This window comes from Bombina bombina, chromosome 1 (assembly GCF_027579735.1).
Source record: "Bombina bombina isolate aBomBom1 chromosome 1, aBomBom1.pri, whole genome shotgun sequence".
NCBI classification, from domain to species: domain Eukaryota; kingdom Metazoa; phylum Chordata; class Amphibia; order Anura; family Bombinatoridae; genus Bombina; species Bombina bombina.
In genome coordinates, this window is record NC_069499.1 from 830,041,032 (window position 1) to 830,052,361 (window position 11,330).

The window sequence follows — 11,330 nt, forward strand, 5'->3', positions numbered from 1 at the left end:
AACACAATAAAAAGTACGCTCATTAACTACAGTATTAACCTCTAAACCGCCATCCCCCACACCGCAACTAATAAATAAACCTATTAACCCCTAAACCACCACTCCCGCATCACATCTAATAAACCTATTAACCCATAAACCGCCATCCCGCCACTAAATAAAGCTAATAACCCCTAAACCACCATCCCCCCCAACAACGCAAATACCTAAATTAAAATATTAAACCCTAAACCTAATACCCCCTAACATTAACAATACACCGAAATTAAAGTTTAAATACACTAACTACCTTAAACTAAATAAAAATGTATCTGTGAAAAACAATTAAAACCTAAGCTTAATCTAAAAAAACCTTACATTGATTGTTAAAAAAAAATAATAATGCAAAAAAAAAAAAACCTATCATTACTAAAAATAATAAAACCTAACATTACCATAAAATAAAATAAAAACTACCATAACAAACAAAATAATCCAAAATAATAAAAATTATTCCTATTCTAATACCCCCCCCTCAAAAAAAAAAAAAAGAAAAACCCCTAATCTAAAAATAAACTACCAATAGCCTTTAAAAAGGCCTTTGCAGGGCATTGCCCCAAAACTAACAGCTCTTTTACCTTAAAAAAACAGGTATTTGTGTTGTGGGGGTATGGCAGTTTAAGGGGTTATTAGCTTAATTTAGTGTTGGTGATGTGAGGGGATGGCGATTTAGGGGTTAATAGTTTAATTTCTGTAGTTGCGATGCAGGGGGGTGGCAGTTTAGGAGATAACAGCTTTATTTATTAGTTGCGATGTGAGGGACGGTGGAATTTAGGGGTTAATAGCTTTATTTAGTGTTGATGATGTGGGGGGGGGGGCTGCGGTTTAGAGGTTATTAGACTAGGGGATTATGTTAGGGTGTTTTTTGATAACTTTCTTTTCTCCATAGACTTTAATGGGGAGTGTTAGGTTTTCTTTCCAACATTTTCTCTCCACTGATCTCTATGGGGGAATACGTGTACGTGCACGCCAAGTCAGAACTTGGTTTGTGTGCGGTATGCAGGTAACCGCAGCATAATGAACGCAAAAAGAAAGTTTGAAACTTGTAATGGTGGTGCAATGGAGATTGCGTTACAGCCACATTGTGCCCGATTTGTTGGCAACGGATTCACCGCACAACTTGTAATCTGGACCACTGTTTTGCTGTGAACAGCTAATAAAATGCAGCTAACAGAGTTTTAGACTTTATAAAGTTTATTAATATAACAATGTTGATTGTGCAAAGCTGGGGAATGGATAGCAAAGGCATTATCTTTTTCTTTTTAATAAAAAAAAAATGAATTAAACTGCTTGCACACTCACATTTACAAAGTCGTGAACGCAACATAGCGTTCCCCATAGACTTCAATAGAGCTGAAAATGTTGAGAAAAAAAAGAACACCCATAGGTTGAGCAAACATGACTGCTGTTATTTAACATTGCAAAATAAGAAGATAATATTGCATATTTCATAATCCAATGTTCTGCACATAGCAGAATATGTTTTATTTATTCTTAAAGAAATGTTTAAATACCGATATCTGATGTTTTTGTTTTGCACAAATATATATTTATACCTAGTTATCTATATCTATTTCATTATACATAAAACATATTTTCCTATGTGCAGAACATTGGAATGTAAAATATTTACTGTAAATACATAGGGGACGATTTTCCATGCTGCAAATGCAGCCGTTTCCGCACGGGCCTTCAGGCTCATCGGAAACAAAAGTTAAGAAGCAGCCGTCGTAAGACTGCTGCTCCTTAACTCATCCGCCACCTCTGAGGTGGCAGATAGCAATCACCCTGATCGGATACGACCGGGATGATTGACACCCCTAGCTAGCGGCCTATTATAGATATTTATATTTATTTTATGGGATACCTATTTTTCAGTCATTGCAAGATATAGTTGTGTCAACGAATATCGCTACTTTCAGGAGCTATCACGCATACATCACTGCTTTAAAAGGCAAAGCAAAATGCCTACCGCACCTGGCGTTCCCAGGCAGTCTCCCATTCAGGTACTGACCAGGCCTGGCCCTGCTTAACTTCCGAGATCAAACAGGATCGGGTGCATTCAGGGAAGCATGCCGGTAGGTGCTCAGTGCGTTTTCACAGCGTGAATTGCGCTTGCTCATGCCATCATTCACAGTCTGTAAACAATTGAAGAGAGTTAAAACAGGGTTCAAATTTAGACCGCAAATAAATAAATAATTCCAGTAAAGGCCTAGAATAACTCGCTGACCCATGACAAAAAAGTATACAGGGATAAAGTTACCCGCCTTGTACCAGAGGAAGGATGGTGTGAACTTTTACAAATCTGTTGAGTCCCTTCAGATCCCTTCAGATCCAAAATAGGGTGGAACGTGCCCTCTATCTTGGAGACCAAAAAGATATTGGAGTTGAACCCTTTCCCCTCTCTAATGGGGGAACTAGAACCACCATGCCCATGGCGATGAGGTCGTTCATGCAGTGGAGTAGGGACACTCTCTTTACTGGGTTTCCTGAAACTCTTGACAGCAAGAAGCAGTCCCTTATCTCATTGCTATTTACAAACTTGCATTTTAGCCAATTAGAGCTGACTCATTCCTAACTCCATAGAAGTGGGCAAAGTGTTATCTATATGGCACACATGAATGGACACTGGCCGGATTACAAGTTGCGTGGTACGTGCGATATGGTCTTTGTGTGCTGAATGGTCACCTACTTGATATAACAAGTAGCGTGATCATTATGGCCTTTACCGCAATGATCCATTCCGCATTCAAAGACCTGTAGTCATGTGTTTTGCGAAAACAAAAACGTTTCACAAAACACAATAAAAAGTACACTCATTAACTACACTATTTACCCCTAAACCGCCATCCCCCACATCGCAACTAATAAATAAACCTATTAACCCCTAAACCACCCCCCGCATCACATCTAATAAACCTATTAACCCATAAACTGCCATCCTGCCACTAAATAAAGCTAATAACCCCTAAACCGCCATCCCCCCCACAACGCAAATACCTAAATTAAAATATTAAACCCTAAACCTAATACCCCCTAAACCTAATACCCCCTAACATTAACAAAATTAAAATACACCGAAATTAAAGTTTAAATACACTAACTACCTTAAACTAAATAAAAATGTATCTGTGAAAACCAATTAAAACCTAAGCTTAATCTAAAAAAAAAAACTTACATTGATTGTTAAAAAAAATAATAATGCAAAAAACAAAAAAAAACTAACATTACTAAAAATAATAAAACCTTATATTACCATAAAATAAAAACTACCATAACAAAAAACAAACAAAACAATCCAAAATAATAAAAATTATTCCTATTCTAATACCCCCCCCCCAAAAAAAAACCCCAAAAAACCCTAATCTAAAAATAAACTACCAATAGCCTTTAAAAAGGCCTTTGCAGGGCATTGCCCCAAAACTAACAGCTCTTTTACCTTAAAAAAAACAGGTATTTGTGTTGTGGGGGTATGGCAGTTTAAGGGGTTATTAGCTTTATTTAGTGTTGGTGATGTGAGGGGATGGCGGTTTAGGGGTTAATAGTTTAATTTCTGTAGTTGCGATGCAGGGGGGTGGCAGTTTAGGAGATAACAGCTTTATTTATTAGTTGCGATGTGAGGGACGGTGGGGTTTAGGGGTTAATAGCTTTATTTAGTGTTGATGATGTGGGGGGCGGCAGTTTAGAGGTTATTAGAATAGGGGATTATGTTAGGGTGTTTTTTGATAACTTTCTTTTCTCCATAGACTTTAATGGGGAGTGTTAGGTTTTCTTTCCATCATTTTCTCTCCACTGATCTCTATGGGGGAATACGTGTACGTGCACGCCAAGTCAGAACTTGGTTTGTGTGCGGTATGCGGGTAACCGCAGCATAATGAACGCGAAAAGAAAGTTTGTTTGAAACTTGTAATGGCGGCGCAATGGAGATTGTGTTTTGCTGTGAAAAAAATATACTTTATAAAGTATATTAATATAACAATGTTGATTGTGCAAAGCTAGGGAATGGATAGTAAAGACATTATCTTTTTCTTTTTAATAAAAAAAAATGACAAACTGTCCCTTTAAGGGCCAGATTACAAGTGGAGTGGTATTTTGTGCTTATATTCGAGAATTTAAACCAATAGAAGTATGTTTTTTGCGCTCTGAGATTCATGCTCGTATTACAAGTTGAATGTAAAAAGCTTGCACACTCACATTTACAAAGTCGTGAACGCAACATAGCGTTCCCCATAGACTTCAATAGAGCTGAAAATGTTGAGAAAAAAAAGAACACCCATAGGTTGAGCAAACATGACTGCTGTTATTTAACATTGCAAAATAAGAAGATAATATTGCATATTTCATAATCCAATGTTCTGCACATAGCAGAATATGTTTTATTTATTCTTAAAGAAATGTTTAAATACCGATATCTGATTTGTTTTGCACAAATATATATTTATACCTAGTTATCTATATCTATTTCATTATACATAAAACATTTTCTCCTATGTGCAGAACATTGGAATGTAAAATATTTACTGTAAATACATAGGGGACGTTTTTCCATGCTGCAAATGCAGCCGTTTCCACGCGGGCCTTCAGGCTCATCGGAAACAAAAGTTAAGAAGCAGCCGTCGTAAGACTGCTGCTCCTTAACTCATCCGCCACCTCTGAGGTGGCAGATAGCAATCACCCTGATCGGATACGACCAGGATGATTGACACCCCTAGCTAGCGGCTTATTATAGATATTTATATTTATTTTATGGGATACCTATTTTTCAGTCATTGCAAGATATAGTTGTGTCAACGAATATCGCTACTTTCAGGAGCTATCACGCATACATCACTGCTTTAAAAGGCAAAGCAAAATGCCTACCGCACCCGGCATTCCCAGGCAGTCTACCATTCAGGTACTGACTAGGCCTGGCCCTGCTTAACTTCCGAGATCAAACAGGATCGGGTGCATTCAGGCAAGCATGCCGGTAGGTGCTCAGTGCGTTTTCACAGCGTGAATTGTGCTTGCTCATGCCATCATTCACAGTCTGTAAACAATTGAAGAGAGTTAAAACAGGGTTCAAATTTAGACCGCAAATAAATAAATAATTCCAGTAAAGGCCTAGAATAACTCGCTGACCCATGACAAAAAAGTATACAAGGATAAAGTTACCCGCCTTGTACCAGAGGAAGGATGGTGTGAACTTTTACAAATCTGTTGAGTCCCTTCAGATCCCTTCAGATCCAAAATAGGGTGGAACGTGCCCTCTATCTTGGAGACCAAAAAGATATTGGAGTTGAACCCTTTCCCCTCTCTAATGGGGGAACTAGAACCACCATGCCCATGGCGATGAGGTTGTTCATGCAGTGGAGTAGGGACACTCTCTTTACTGGGTTCCTGAAACTCTTGACAGCAAGAAGCGGTCCCTTATCTCATTGCTATTTACAAACTTGAATTTTAGCCAATTAGAGCTGACTCATTCCTAACTCCATAGAAGTGGGCAAAGTGTTATATATATGGCACACATGAATGGACACTGGCCGGATTACAAGTTGCTTGGTCTTTGTGTGCGGAATGGTCACCTACTTGATATAACAAGTAGCGTGATCATTATGGCCTTTACCGCAACGATCCATTCCGCATTCAAAGACCTGTAGTCATGTGTTTTGTGAAAACAAAAACGTTTCACAAAACACAATAAAAAGTACACTCATTAACTACACTATTAACCCCTAAACCACCATCCCCCACATCGCAACTAATAAATAAACCTATTAACCCCTTAACCACCACCCCCGCATCACATCTAATAAACCTATTAACCCATAAACCGCCATCCGCCACTAAATAAATCTTGGATTGGATCAGCCAATCGGATTGAACTTGAATCTGATTGGCTGATTCTATCAGCCAATCAGAATTTTCCTACCTTAATTCCGATTGGCTGATAGAATCCTATCAGCCAATCGGAATTCGAGGGACGCCATCTTGGATGACGTCCCTTAAAGGAGCCTTCATTCTGTGTTAGGACGTCGGAAGAAGAGGATGGATCCGCGCCGGAGGTCTTGAAGATGGAGCCGCTCATCGTTGGATGGATGAAGATAGAAGATGCCGCTTGGATGAAGATGTTTGCCGATCCGGATCTCCTCTTCTGCCCGGATAGGATGAAGACTTTGGAGCCTCTTCTGGACTTCTTCTTGCCGGATAGGATGAAGACTTCGGGAGCCTCTGGAGGACCGATCGGTGATACCTGGCGTGGTGAAGATAAGGTAGGAAGATCTTCAGGGGCTTAGTGTTAGGTTTATTTAAGGGGGGTTTGGGTTAGATTAGGGGTATGTGGGTGGTGGGTTGTAATGTTGGGGGGGGTATTGTGTTTATTTTTACAGGCAAAAGAGCTGTTTTCTTTGGGGCATGCCCCGCAAAAGGCCCTTTTAAGGGCTGGTAAGGTAAAAGAGCTTTTCAATTTTAATTTTAGAATAGAGTAGGGCATTTTTTTATTTTGGGGGGCTTTGTTATTTTATTAGGGGGCTTAGAGTAGGTGTAATTAGCTTAAAATTGTTGTAATATTTTTAATATGTTTGTAAATTATTTTTTTATTTTTTGTAACTTAGTTCTTATTGTAGATAATTGTAGGTATTTTATTTAATTAATTTATTGATAGTGTAGTGTTAGGTTTAATTGTAACTTAGGTTAGGATTTATTTTACAGGTAATTTTGTAATTATTTTAACTAGGTAGCTATTAAATAGTTATTAACTATTTAATAGCTATTGTACCTGGTTAAAATAAATACAAAGTTGCCTGTAAAATAAATATAAACCCTAAAATAGCTACAATGTAATTATTCGTTATATTGTAGCTATATTAGGGTTTATTTTACAGGTAAGTATTTAGCTTTAAATAGGATTAATTTATTTAATAAGAGTTAATTTATTTCGTAAGCTAAAAATTATATTTAACTTAGGGGGGTGTTAGTGTTAGGGTTAGACTTAGCTTTAGGGGTTAATAAATTTAATAGAGTAGCGGCGAGGTCCGGTCGGCAGATTAGGGGTTAATACTTGAAGTTAGGTGTCGGTGATGTTAGGGATGGCAGATTAGGGGTTAATACTATTTGTTATAGGGTTATTGAGGCGGGAGTGAGGCGGATTAGGGGTTAATAACTTTATTATAGTAGCGGTGAGGTCCGGTCGGCAGATTAGGGGTTAATTATTGTAGGTAGGTGGCGGCGACGTTTTGGGGGGCAGATTAGGGGTTAATAAATATAATATAGGGGTCGGCGGTGTTAGGGGCAGCAGATTAGGGGTACATAGGGATAATGTAGGTTGCGGCGGTGTGCGGTCGGCAGATTAGGGGTTAAAATTTTTTATTAGAGTGGCGGCGATGTCGGGGGCCTCGGTTTAGGGGTACATAGGTAGTTTATGGGTGTCAGTGTACTGTAGAGCACAGTAGTTAAGAGCTTTATGAACCGGCGTTAGCCCATAAAGCTCTTAACTCCTGACTTTTTTCTGTGGCTGGAGTTTTGTCGTTAGATTTCTAACGCTCACTTCAGCCAAGACTCTAAATACCGGCGTTAGAAAGATCCCATTAAAAAGATAGGATACGCAATTGGCGTAGGGGGATCTGCGGTATGGAAAAGTCGCGGCTGGAAAGTGAGCGTTAGATCCTTTCCTGACTGACTCTAAATACCAGCGGGCGGCCAAAACCAGCGTTAGGAGCCTCTAAAGCTGGTTTTGACGGCTAACGCAGAACTCTAAATCTAGGCGTAAGATTAAACTAAAAATAAAAAAAACTAAATAACAAAATTAAAAAACACTACGAAAAAATAAAAAAACTAACATTATAAAAAAAAACCTCTAAAATTATGAAAAATATAAAAAAAATCTAAGATTACAAAAAAATTACCCCTGTAAAAACAAAAAAGCCACCCCAAAATAAAAAATACCCCCCTAATCTAACAATAAACTACCCTTAAAAGGGCCTTTTGTAGGGCATTGCCCTAAATTATACAGCTATTTTACATAAAAAAAATTACAGAGTACCCCCTAACAGTAACAGTAAACCCCCCACCCAAACAACCCCCCCCAAATAAAAAAAACCTAACTCTAAAAAAACTAAGCTACCCATGTATATGGGCATTGCCCTTAAAAGGGCAATCAGCTCTTTAGTGTCCATTAAAAAATAAAAAATCCCTAATCTAAAAAAAAAACACCCAAAAAACAAAAAACAAAAAACAAAAGCTGTATTGCAAAAAAACTAACATTACAACAATTAAAAAATACTACCCTTAAAAAACACACAAAATTATCAAAATAAAAAAAAATCTAATCTACAAATAAACTAACAATAGCCCTTTAAAGGGCCTTTTGTAGGGCATTGACCTAAAGCTAACAGCTCTTTTGCATATAAAATACAACAAATAACCCCTAACATTACAACATCCATCTTCATCCTGGCGGGGCACCATCTTCATCCATTGTGGGACCATCTTCTTCAATCTTCATCCAGCTTTTATCTTCATCCCATTGGCAGCGGCAAAGGAGGGGAGGTCATCGGTTAATGCAATAGGAATGCAACGGCACCCCTATATAAAAGGGGTACCTTGCATTCAATCTTCATTGTGCAGCTGGAGATCGCATGAAGAGGACCTCCGTTTCACCTGGCTGAAGATGAGGACTGACGTTGCAGATGACCTCCCCTCCGGCACCAAAATGAAGATAGGGAAGATGGACCGCAATGGGATGGAGCGCTGCCCTTCATCAATGGTGAGTACCAATTTTGGGGTTAGTGTTTTTTTTATTTATTTTTTTTCAGATTTTTTTTTTTTTTTAATGGGCATAAAAAGAGCTGAATGCCCTTTTAAGGGCAATGTCCATCCAAATGCCCTTTTCAGGGGAATGGTTAGATTAGGGATTTTTTAGTTAGGATTTTATTTATCTTTGGGGGTGGGGGGTTGTAGTAATGTTAGGGGTATATTTTTGTATTTTTTATGTAAAATAGCTGTTAGCGTTAGGGCAATGCCCTACAAAAGGCCCTATTGGAAGCTTATTTGTAAATTAGGGTTTTTTTATTTTATTTTGTGGTAATAGAATAGGAATAAAAAAAATATTAAATTATTTTGGATAATTTAGTTATTTTTGTAATGGTAGGTTTTTTTTATTTTTTGTATTTTTTTTTTTTTTTTTACAAGTAATGTTAGTTTTTTTTAATTTAGGCTTAGGTTTTAATTTTGTTTTACAGGTAAGTTTTTTTTTAGGTAGCTTTTTTTAACTTTAATTTAGGTGTATTTAAACTGGGGTTAAGTTAGAGGGTGTTAGGTTAGGGGGTTTAGATATTAGTTTAAAACTTTGCAATGTGGGGAATGGAGGTTTAGGGGTTAATTTTTGATGAGTTTTGTGAAACTCTTGTTTTGCAAAACACACAACTACAGGTCTTTGAGTGTAGAATGGATCATTGCGGTAAAGGCCATATTGCATGCGGGAATGACAGGACACGCAATTTGTAATATCAAATCTATGACCATTCCGCCCGCAAAGACTATATCGCGCGCAGAAAAGATATACCGCGTGATTTGTAATCCAGGCTTAACATTTTTCTCTGCATGTCCATGTGAAGCATAGCTAGATATTCTCAGTGCACCAGTATTTTTAAATACTGCAGCTTCTCAGAACGTTAGTGGGACATGTATCATGTCAGCAATTAAGCATTTTTGCTAAAACGTGTATATTACAAAAATTCTATTAAAAACTGAAATGCATCTGTGTGGATTCCAAATTTGGCTGGAATATCTCTTTAATTAAGCAAAAAAAAAAAAACATACAACCCCCCCCAAAAGAAACTTAAAATGATAGCATGCATTTTTAATTAAATTGCATCTATTCTATTGGTTTAAAGGGACAGTCAACTCCAAAATTGTTATTGTTTAAAAAGACAGATAATCCCTTTATTACCCATTCCCCAGTTTTACATAATCAACACAGTTATATTAATATACTTTTTACCTCTGTGATTACCTTGTATCTAAGTCCCTTCTGACAGCCTCCTGATCACATGACTATTTACAACTCTGGGAGTGAGCACAATGTTATCTATATGGTCCACATGGATTAGCAGTCTCTTGTGAAAAGCAAATAAAAAAGCATGAGATAAAAGGCTTTCTTTAGTGGCTTAGAAACAGAAAGGTTTAAAGGTTATAAAGTATATTAATATAACAATGTTGGTTGTGCAAAGCTGTGGAATGGGTAGTAAAGGCGTTATTTATCTTTTTAAACAGTATCAATTTTGTTGTAGACTGTCCCTTTAAATAAACCAAGAAACTAATCAAACCTTTAATGGAGAATACATAGATTACATCTATACCTAACAATTGTAGCCATAAAATGTACAATAATGGTCAATTAGCATGACGTGATAAATATAGCGCTGCGGAATCTGTTGGCGCTCTACAAATAACCGATAATAATAATAAATAATAACATTAGCTATACAATGTTATAACTTGCATTAATTATGTACAATGTTTAAAGGGACAGTCTACCATAGAATTGTTATTGTTTTAAAAGATAGGTAATCCCTTTATTACCCATTCCCCAGTTTTGCATAACCAACACAGTTATATTAATGTACTTTTTACCTCTGTGATTACCTTGTATCTAGGAACCTTCTTCCAGCCCCCTGATCACATGACTGTGACTGTTTATTATCTATTGTCTTAAATTTAGCATTGTGTTGTGCTAAATCTTAAATAACCCCCTGTGCCTGAACACAGTGTTATCTATATGGCCCACGTGTACTTTCTGTCTCTTTGTGTTGAAAAGAGATTTAAAAAGTCTGTGATAATAGGCAGCCCACAAAGCCTTAGAAATTAGCATATGAGCCTACCTATGTTTAGTTTAAACTAAGAATACCAAGAGAAAAAAGCAAATTGGAAAGTTGATTAAAATTAAAAGTCCTATCTGAATAATGAAAGTTTAATTTATACTAGACTGTCCCTTTAAAAAGCATTAGTGGCATTTAGTGGCTTTAGTATCTAAATATGTACTTCTATTTTGCAAAGACTGATTGTCAGAAGTAAATTTATTCAAACTATTAAATACATAATTTAAGTAGTTTGTTACCAATATTTAAGGTCCTATTCAATAATGTTACCACCTACTTTGCATATTCACAGGTCTTCTTCCCTTATTCAGAATGATCTATCTTTTAAAAAATAGAAGACAATTGTATTGCATAATTAAAACATGATTCTGTATGTATAACCATTTTAAAGGGACACTCACGTCAAAATTAAACTTTCATGATTCAGAAAGAGCACAC

The 11,330-nt window shown here is 37.0% G+C and overlaps 2 pseudogenes; both read right to left on the minus strand.

Annotated features, from left to right (window-relative positions):
• Positions 1 to 2,004: 2,004 nt before the first annotated feature.
• LOC128646164 (uncharacterized) lies at positions 2,005 to 2,123 on the minus strand (annotated as a pseudogene).
• A 2,769-nt stretch (positions 2,124 to 4,892) lies between these two features.
• On the minus strand, positions 4,893 to 5,011 carry LOC128646223 (uncharacterized; annotated as a pseudogene).
• Positions 5,012 to 11,330: the final 6,319 nt, after the last annotated feature.